The following is a 10,556-nucleotide window of genomic DNA, read 5'->3' as shown; positions in this document are numbered from 1 at the left end:
AAGCAAGGCCACAACACCTCAAGTTACATCCCGTACCTATTTACTGCTAGGTGAACAGGGGCCACACATTAAGGGGCTTGCCCATTTGCCTCGCCGCTTACCGGGACTCGAACCCGGGCCTCTCGATTGTGAGTCGAGCGTGCTAACCACTACACTACGCGGTGTGTGTGTGTGTGTGTGTGTGTGTGTGTGTGTGTGTGTGTGTGTGTGTGTGTGTGTGCTCGCTTGTTTTTGAGCTATGTTACTTATGTTTACAGGAAGAGCCGAGTGTTTGGAGGAGAAGGATGAGAGAGGAAAGAAAGGAAGGGAAGAATTACATTGAAGGAACACAAAAGAGAAATAGGGAGAGAGAAAGATAAAGTGAGGAAGAAGATGGAGAGTGAGAAAGAAGGAACGAGAATAGAGAGAGTGTAGGAAAACAGAGAAAGAGAAGAGAAAGAAAGAAAATAGTGAAAGGAAAGCAAAGGAACCAGTAAAAGAAACAGGACACAAGAAAAACAGGAAGGTAAATTGAAAGACGAGATGAAACGTGAAAAGAAAGACAAGAATTGGGAAAGAGAGAAAAAAAAAGGAAAAAAGGAAAAGAGAGAGAGAGAGAGAGAGAGAGAGAGAGAGAGAGATTTAATGGGAGGGAGGTAGGGGAGATATATGTACATAAAGCGGTAAGGAAGGAGAGAGTGGGAGAGGAAGGGGAGAGAAAAGGGGAAGGGAAATAGGAAGAAAAGTGTCCTGAGGGAGAGGGGAGGCTTAATGTCAGGATTGGTGAGGGGAGGGAGAGGTTGGAGAGGGGAGAGAAAGGTCAAAATATATCTACCTTCTTTATTAACACTCACTATATCTCTCCCTTTTATTCCTCACTTTACTTTCCTTCCTCTAGTACGATAGTTTGAATAGTGCGATAGTTCGAATTGGTACGATAGTTTGAATAGTGCGATAGTCTGAATAGTGCGCTAGTTTGAATATTACGAAAATCACCTCTAGTTAGAAAATTTCCTTTTAGTACGATAGTTTCTTCATCGTTATTATTTAGTCATTATTTGCTTTTTTGTTTGGGTTCATAAAATATTCTTGAGTCCTTTGTAAATTATCTTTTGGGTCATTTACTTGAGATTTTGTAAACTACTGATATATTTCAATGTGTTATCCTTGTACGACTGTTTCATTTTTATTTGTACGACTTTTTTTTTCTATTTTATTTTTGGCGGGTTTTTTGAATTGAGGGTGACACTGTGTAAAATTTAATCTCTCTCCTCCTTCCATTCGTCCTTCCTTTCTTTCTCCTTGTTTTCTATTTATAATTCTTACTCTTTCTGTTTTCTCATTTCTCTCTCTCTCTCTCTCTCTCTCTCTCTCTCTCTCTCTCTCTCTCTCTCTCTCTCTCTCTCTCTCTCTCTCTCATTCATTCATTTATTCATTCATTCATTCATTCATTCATTTTTCTAATCCTAACTTTCCTCCTTCTATTTCCCCTTTTTTCTTTCTTCTTTCTCTTACCATCTCTCTCTCTCTCTCTCTCTCTCTCTCTCTCTCTCTCTCTCTCTCTCTCTCTCTCTCTCTCTCTCTCTCTCTCTCGCTGGCAGGTAGGGAAGCTTAGGAGGGATAAAGGAAGGGAAGCTGGTAAGGTGGAGGGGCGGCGCCGGATTGAGGTCTTTGGATGGAAAGTGTAAGGTGAAGGTCGCTGTGATGGTTCCTCTGTGGTTTGTCAGGTCAGGGTATTGTGTAGTGGTGCCTGACCTTGACTTGGTGCTGAGAGAGAGAGAGAGAGAGAGAGAGAGAGAGAGAGAGAGAGAGAGAGAAGGGGAAGTTTAAATTTTCTTTTCTCATGTTTTGGTTATATTTGTGGTTGTATATTTCTCTCTCTCTCATCTTTTGGTTCTATCTCTCTCTCTTGTCTCTCTCTCTCTCTCTCTCTCTCTCTCTCTCTCTCTCTCTCTCTCTCTCTCTCTCTCTCTCTCTCTCTCTCTCTCCCCTTCAGCCTTGCGTGACTCTAAACAAAACACGTTGCATAATATCCTTCCCCTCCCCCCCACACACACACCTCACCTGTATGGTAATCATATACGCGGACCAGGTGACTAATTAAGGTAATGGCAGTTGTGTAAGGTAGGGAAGAGCATGTTTGGAAAGTAGATGGTTCGATACTGCTACTGCTACTGCTACTCCTATTGCTACTCCTACTGCTACTGCTACTGCTACTACTACTACTACTCCTACTGCTACTGCTAGTACTACTGCTACTGCTACTGCAACTGCTACTACTACTACTACTACTACTACTACTACTACTACTACTACTACTACTACTACTACTACTACTACTACTACTGCTGCTGCTGCTACTGCTACTGCTACTACTACTACTACTACTACTACTACTACTACTACTACTACTACAATCATTCATAAGTATTGTTATGTCACACTTTTCATCCATCTGTGTTTCATTGTGTGTTTCTCTGCAGTGTTCCTTCATTTTCATTTCTTTCCCACGCACCATTCCTTTCTTGTGTTGCCTTTATATTGACATTCTCTTTCCTTAACCTTCATAGCTGTCAGTGTTGGCCAGATCTTTCTCATCTTCCTTCCCTCATTCCCCTCATTCCCTCCGTCCCACCGTCCCTTCCTTTCATCACCTGCCACTATAACCAGAATCTTGCTCTTTTTTCCCCTCATCCCTGTCACTCCTCCCTCTCCGTCTCTCCCTGTCCCTCTACCTTCTCTCCTCACTTACATTCAATATCTCCGTCTCGTCAAGGGTCAGGCAGCGAGGCAAAAAGCAGAATATAATTGAAGGGCATATCCGGCAAGATCTCGTGCGAACTCGAGAAAAAAGTTGTGTGTTTTCTTTTTCATCTTTTGCTATGTAAGAGTTGATTGTCTCAGTGTCCTTGTGTGTCTGGGGAGTAGTGAGTTTTATCTTGATTTGTCTATACCTCGTGTGTTCCTTTGTGCTTGTTTGAGTGCTAATGAAGTGTTGCTACGGCTTTCATTAATTGGTACGACGTTGTGGGGCTCCTATTGTTCTTAGTGGTGGTGGTGGTGGTGGTGCTGGTGCTAGTGGTGGTGGTGGTGGTGGTTATATTACTGCTACTGTTGGTGTTACTGCTGGTGCTTCTGTTTAAGGGTGTTGTTGTTGTTCATCCTCCTCCTCCTCCTCCTCCTCCTCATTCTCCTCTTCCTCTTCCTCCTCCTCCTCCTCTCCTCCTCTTCCTCTTCCTCTTCCTCCTCCTCCTCCTCCTCCTCCTCCTCCTCCTCCTCCTCCTCCTCCTCCTCCTCCTCCTCCTCCTCCTCCTCCTCCTCCTCCTCCTCCTCCTCCTCCTCCTCCTATCCTCCTCCTCCTCCTCCTCCTCCTCCTCCTCCTCCTCCTCCTCCTCCTCCTCCACTAGACATTATGAACAGCCATCACGTACCTTGGACAAGCCTTTCCCTGATGATCCCTCCCTTCACGGCGCCAGTATTGACACATCCCGCTGACGAGTCTCATCCAGCCTGCCTGTGTTCCTCTTCTGGTCTATGGCACCTTTGGGAGACACTGATTTGCTGCACGTTCATTTGTACCGCTATTCCTTTGAGTCCTTCCTGGGGCGATGACACCTGTGGGATTACCTCATTAAGCCTTTCGCGGCGCTAATAGCAATGCATGGTATCTTTATATGTATCTACGGAAAAGACGATGGGTAAAAGGAGTTGATTTGTAAGTTTTTGGTGATTGTGGGATAAGAAAGTGTGTGTCAGAGTGTGTGCTAGGTAAGGAAAGATGTGTTGAATAGTAAAAGGGTCGAGTGGTGGAGAGGACAAGAGTGCATTGTGGGTGTGTGTGTGTGTTTTTTTTTATGTAGAGAAGAGGGCCAGCCAAGGGCAAAAAAAAAAAAAAATAGAAAAGATAAAAAAAAGGCCCACTTGAAAAAAAGGCCCACTTTGAATTGAAATTGAACATAAGAAAAAAATTGAGGGAAGCTGCAAGAGGCTGTCAGTCCTACACGTGGTATTTCCTCTATGAGCAAAGCTACTTAATGCCATCTATCATCCCTATCCATAAATTTATCTCATCTTTTAAGCTCCCTATTGACTCAGCACAGTGATGTCTGCCGCCTCGTTAATTAACCTCTTACCTGCTACAGCTTTTTAATTCAGTACTCCAGGCAGCTTCTAACGTATTCCACTCACCTGTTACTCATAAGATAATTGATAAGATCCCATTATTTTCGATTAACCCCTTCAGTGCCATGACGGGTTTTCACACTTATTCTGCTTAGAGTTTGGTGATTTTATACAGCTTCAGAAACTTATGTGGGGGATTAAAATAGACTCTGGCCTTTAATCTTCTGGCATCCATAGACCCTTCCTAATATAGATAAGATTGTCTAATCACATCAAAATTTCATGATAAAAATGCGTTCCAGTAGAGAATGGTTAATGCATTTCACCTATAGTCTACTCTAAAGTGGCTCCTGTGTCTGGGTTTGAATGGTGTTCCAGGGAATCCGTGATTGTCAGATCTTGAGGAAAACCGTGAGCTGTCCTATCCTTGTAATAAGTGCATTGATCAACAGAAAACAGTTTTTATTCACATCAAATCAATTACGTTATCAATAAGCTACAATATGTTTGAAATCCAGGAGCCATTTTAGAGTAGACAGATTATAGTGCAAAGGTGCGCGTGTCGTGGGGCCATCAGCAGCGGAGCGTTAGTGTGAAGGTCGCCGGTGAAGGATCAGTGACATTTACGTAGCATGTGTTGTGTGCCGGCCCATTACTGCCTGGCTGGTAGTAATGTCCCTGCATCAGTCTTGTCGTTAGTGGAGTTTGCTGGGAACACAAGTACTGAGCCCACAATGCCTAGTGTTTTAGTGTTTCCCTCACCTCTGCTTTTCTTCTCTATTTTTGGAATGCTATGAGGGACACGCGTGTCTTTTGTTTTCTAGAAGTGGAGCAGATTATACTGGTGACGCGTCATTCCCTTTTGTTTTCTGAAGGTGAAGCTGATTAATTCATGTTAACAATGACTTAACTTTTTGTAATTAATCAAGGTTTTCTTTCGCTTCACTTTTTGTTATTTTTTTTTCTTTTAAGTGAACTCGTGACACGTGTCTCTCTCTCTCTCTCTCTCTCTCTCTCTCTCTCTCTCTCTCTCTCTCTCTCTCTCTCTCTCTCTCTCTCTCTCTCTCTCTCTCTCTCTCTCTCTCTCTCTCTCTCTCTCTCTCTCTCTCTCTCTCTCTCTCTCTCTCTCTCTCTTTAACTTAACCACACAAAGGCACCATGGCGTTGAATCAAAGCTAAAAGCATCTCACCTAGCTATGTTAAGAGCTTCTGATCAAAAGAACACGATTTCCAGGGACAAGACAGTGGTTCGCCGTATCGCAATGCTCAGCTTGACACGAGATTGAGCCTCCCCGCACCAAAGGCTAGGTAGAGTAGCGTAATGGCTTTCTGCGCTAGGGGGGGTATTGCATTAAGCCATGAAAAGAACGTGGCTCAGAGGGAAATCGTTTGATGCAGGTTCGGTGTGGTGGAAATGTACTGTTGGGAGAAGGATTTGCAGCTCTTCCTTAGATTCACTTAAGCTGTCTCTGATGGAACTCCCATGTCATTTCCTTGCTCTCCTTGCATCTTCCTCCTCTTCTCACTACTTCAGTTCTCCGTTCCTCCCTCCAGCCTCCCGCAAAGTAATGAATTCTGTGTACCTTCTGCTTGTCATCTTTTCCTTCTTCATCTTCCTCCTTCTCCAACTTTATTTTTCATCTCCTTTTCCGTCTTCTCCAACTTTTTCCTCCTCTTTCTTCTCCTTTTACGTCATTTATTTATCTCATCCAATACTTCTTTTATTCTGTCTCTTTTCTTCTTCAAATATTTTCTTTTATCTTCCTCCTTCACTCATGTCTCTCCTTTTCCTTCTCCTCCGCGTCCTCTAACTTAACCTTATCCTTTCTTCTTCATTTTTTCTTTTTCCCCTCTTCAACATCCTACATAAACACACTCCTTTGTTTTCCCTCCATCTTCCTCTCCTCCCACACTTCCATTTCCTCCCACTCTCTCTCTCACTGTCATATCGTTTCCTTCCCCATCTGTGCCGGTAATGCCTTGTTAGTATCATCGTCTCAATAGAATTCCTCCCACACAATCCCAGTATATCTCAACATGTCTCGATGACCTTAAGACCCACGTACCCTCGAAAAGTGATACGAGAGATTGGTACACCCTTTCCGCTTCTTAATGCGACCAGGTAACGAAGTATCTGTGGCAAGCTTGTAGAAATTGCGTCCTTGAATTTAATGACCAGTGCAGTGATACGATTCAGGTCAATTTTGGGAAGATGAAACATGGGGAATTGCTGGTATTTTTTTTTTTTTTTTTGCTGGAATTTATTTATTGATTTACTTATTTTTATTTTCATTTATACGCGAACGTGAAAATCGATGATGTTTTTTGGGCAAGCTGGTGGAAAAGGGAAGATAAACATGGAGAATTGCTGGTATTTTTTTTTTATTTATTTTCATTTTCCAGCTGGTATTTATTTATTTATTTATTTATTGATTGATTGATTTTTATTTTAATTTATACGTGAACGCGAAGATCGAGGGTTGTTTTTGGGTAAGCTGCGTGGTAAAAGTGAACCACCAGCTTTGGGTTTAATGATCAGTTGGAGTAATGGAGCTTTTTCAATGTTGCTTTTTGGGGAATGAAGAAAATATTGTCTTCTTGCTTCACTTTTAATTTCTTGTGTAGCATTCCTTTTTTTTTTATTTCTTGAGTTGTGTATTTTTTGAGTTGTGTATTTCTTGAGTTGTGTAATTTTTGAGTTGTGTAATTCTTGAGTTGCGTATTTCTTGAGTTGCGTAATTCTTGAGTTGTGTATTTCTTGAGTTGTGTAATTCTTGAGTTGCGTAATTCTTGAGCTGCATATTTCTTGAGTTGTGTAATTCTTGAGTGGTGTAATTCTTGAGTTGCGTATTTATTGAGTTGCTTATTTCTTGAGTTGTGTATTTCTTGAGTTGCGTATTTCTGTTTTTAGTTTTTATTTTGTTTTATTTCTTGAGTTGTATATTTCTGTGTTCCGTTTTCTTTACGCTATTTCTTCCCTTCATCCATTCTTTTGTAGTGTTTCATTTGTAGCATTTCTTTCTTAGTTCTTCAGTTTTTAGCATTTTGAGTAATATTTCTTAGCATTTTGAGTATTTTTAGCATTTTGGTTCTTTTTAGCATTTTTAGTTAATTTTTAGCGTTTTTTAGTTCTTTTTTTAGCGTTTTAGTTCTTTTTTTAGCGTTTTTTAGTTCTTTTTAGCGTTTTTTAGTTCTTTTTAGCATTTTCATTTTTATGTAGCATTTCTTTTTATAGCATTTTTTAGTTCTTCTTTAGCATTTCTTTTTTTATTTGTTCAGTTGTATATTTCTGGGTTCCGTTTTCTTTCCGCTATTTCTATCTTTCATTCATTCTTTTATCATTTTTCTTTTCTCGCTCTGTATTTTATTCTCCTCGTTCTCTCCTTCTGTTTTTAATCACTTTGTCGTTCTCTCTCTCTCATTCTCTTTCTTATTTTTATTTTTTGTTTCCTTTTCATCTCCCCTTTCTCTTTATATTTCTTTCTTTTCCCTCTTGTTACATTTCCTCTTGTTCGTCGCCTCTTTTTACGCCAGATTTTCCTTTTCTTTTCTTCCAAACTTCCTTTCATTTTTATTCAATCCTTTGGCAATTTCGTTTATCTATTTTTTTTCAATCTGAGTGGCGCAGTAAAGTGGATTGTAAACTGATTCTCTCTCTCTCTCTCAGTCTCTCTCTCTCTCTCTCTCTCTCTCTCTCTCTCTCTCTCTCTCTCTGGAGGTATTAACAAAGGAAACAATAGCCACGTGATGCTAAAAACCTCACCTTTTGTTTACTTGTCTACCTGTGCACTTGTCTTCGTAGTGACACATGTTTTGACGTGTTTTTTTATTAACCTGTGCTTTTTCTCTATTGACAGCTTGGAAGGGCTCAACGGGGAGGAAAAAATGGCGGCTCTTTATCCTCCTTTTCCTCCTCCATTTCCTCCTGGTTCTCGTCCTCCTGTAGTGAGTGTTAAATTTTGCTCCTTTGAACGATCCTTTGTGGGAAGTATTGCATGAAGTGTTCTTGTTACGATTGTTATTGTTATTATTTTCTTTCTTTATTGTGTCTGCGTTTTTTTTTTTTTTTATTTTGACGTGTGTTTTGTGTTGCTGTTCCTGGTAAGTGGCATTAATTAAATCACTTAATCTTTATGCTCTACTTTGCTTTGTGTTTATTTATTTATTTATTTATTTATTTCGTATGTGCTTAACCATTCCTTATTCATGTTGGTCGACGTGTGTGTGTGTGTGTGTGTGTGTGTGTGTGTGTGTGTGTGTGTGTGTGTGTGTGTGTGTGTGTGTGCAGTGATTAGCTAATTGGTTACCGGAATTGCTATTTTTCGTGATGATTTAATTAGTGGTCTATTAATCACGTGTGATTTGAGGTATTAGCGAGCTCATTATGTTCATGTCGTCTTTTTTATATTCTTATGACGTGATTTGTGTGACCAGAGAGAGAGAGAGAGAGAGAGAGAGAGAGAGAGAGAGAGAGAGAGAGAGAGAGAGAGAGAGAGAGAATTTATGAAGGTACTGGAGTGTCCAATTTCATTAATTAAGGATGATTGCTAGGAAAGGAAATCCTGCTCTCTTTCTCCGACACACACACACACACACACACACACACACACACATTGAAAAACAGATGAAAAGTAAAACATGAAGGTCAGAAATTAATAAAAAAAAAAAAAAAGTGATGCATACACACACACACACACACACACACACACACACACACACACACACACACACACACACACACACACACACACACACACACACACACACACACACAGAGAGAGAGAGAGAGAGAGAGAGAGAGAGAGAGAGAGAGAGAGAGAGAGAGAGAGAGAGAGAGAGAGAGGCGAAAAGATTAGCATAAAATTACTTAAAGATTCCCGCCACACGGACGCCTTCGGGCCATTAAGAGGCTGGTTCCAAAGCTGGCTCGGTAAGTGGAGTGGTGAGTGCGCGCCTTTGTGAGTAAGTGGCTGCATAGAACAGGTAATAAGAGGTACCTGTGTTTTGTGGACGCGTACCTTAATTATCCACCACTGCCTCACCTTGAAGTGTTCTTATTACCTTGTAATTTCGCTAATGGAAAAAAATAAAGAAGTATTTGATGAAACCTTAATTGAAGTATGTCGATTAAAATTTCAAGATCAATTTCTCTTATCTGCTCAGCGGGAGGGAAGGGAAATTAGCTTATTGGTTTCAGGCAGATTTTTACTTAATGTTTAATGATTCAGCGGTAAAAATAGTCTTCAGCAAGATCTGACGAAGGAAGGGAATGTTTTGGCGTGTGTGATTGGATATTACGCTCCTCTGTGATCTGTCTATTTTTGCAGGAAACTGAGTGAGACCAACACAGCATTACTTCCTTGCTTGGTATGTGATCTGCTTATTTTTGCAAGACATTTAAAGGGACCAACACAGCATTACTTCCTTGTTTGTTGTGTGATCTGTTTATTTTTGCAGGAAACTAAATGAGAGGAACACAACATTTCTTCTTTGCTCGGCTGACTGGCATTACCGTTCTGCTCCACCTGTTGCCCGAGGAAGGAAGGGAATTAAGGGAATATTCATAACGTTTATGGTTAAGTTGTAGTTATGTGAGTCTTGTACAAGTGCTTTAAAGGGGTGAAACAGCAGCATTGCCTCACTTTTGACTTCCTGACTTTGCTGTTCTCCATCTGTAATGCTGAAGGAAGACTTTCTCTATATAATAATGGAGTCGTGCCTAGAACAACAAAAAGGGTCCATTGAAACATTTGAAACACTCGAAACACTAAACCTACATACAGCAATGCAAAAGACGTTAATCCTTGCTAACTAACTGCAGTAGGAGAGAAAGGCTATTGTATATGAAAGGTATAGATGCTCGTTAGTGTGGTGGTGTGGAGTGTATAGTGGAGGTGGAGGGTTGATGTGGCAGTTTCATTATGTCCGGAGTGTGCGTAACGTGAAAACATGTTAAAGAGTGAGAAGAATGATGGATTGATTGACTAACTGACTGATTCTTAACCCCTTCAGTGCTATGACGCGTTTTCATATACATTCTGCTTACTCTTTAGTGCTTTTATGCAGCTTCAGAAACTTGTGTGGGGATTAAAATACTAAAGACTTTGGCCATTAATCTTCTGATCTCCACAGGCACTTCCTAATGTGAATAAAATCGTCTAATCGTACCCCAAACCCATAGAAAAAATGCGTCACAGTACTGAAGAGGTTAAACGCTGCAAGAAAGAAGTTACATGGCGTTGAGGAAGAGGAACATTTGCAAGAGATTAAGACCATATTCCAGGATGTCTTGCCGTCTTTCCTATGTATCTTTCCACAGGCTATAGTGTAAGTCGTTAGAGAATTTAGAGGCGAGTGGAGATAATAAGAATTCTGTATTGTCGGTTAGGAAAATAATACCCGTGATCATCTCAGTGGCCTTAATTTGTTCATTTTGAGAGGCTGAAACACCAAAG

The sequence above is a fragment of the Portunus trituberculatus genome, chromosome 45 (genome assembly GCF_017591435.1).
Source record: "Portunus trituberculatus isolate SZX2019 chromosome 45, ASM1759143v1, whole genome shotgun sequence".
Classification (NCBI taxonomy): domain Eukaryota; kingdom Metazoa; phylum Arthropoda; class Malacostraca; order Decapoda; family Portunidae; genus Portunus; species Portunus trituberculatus.
This window is presented reverse-complemented; position numbering follows the sequence as displayed.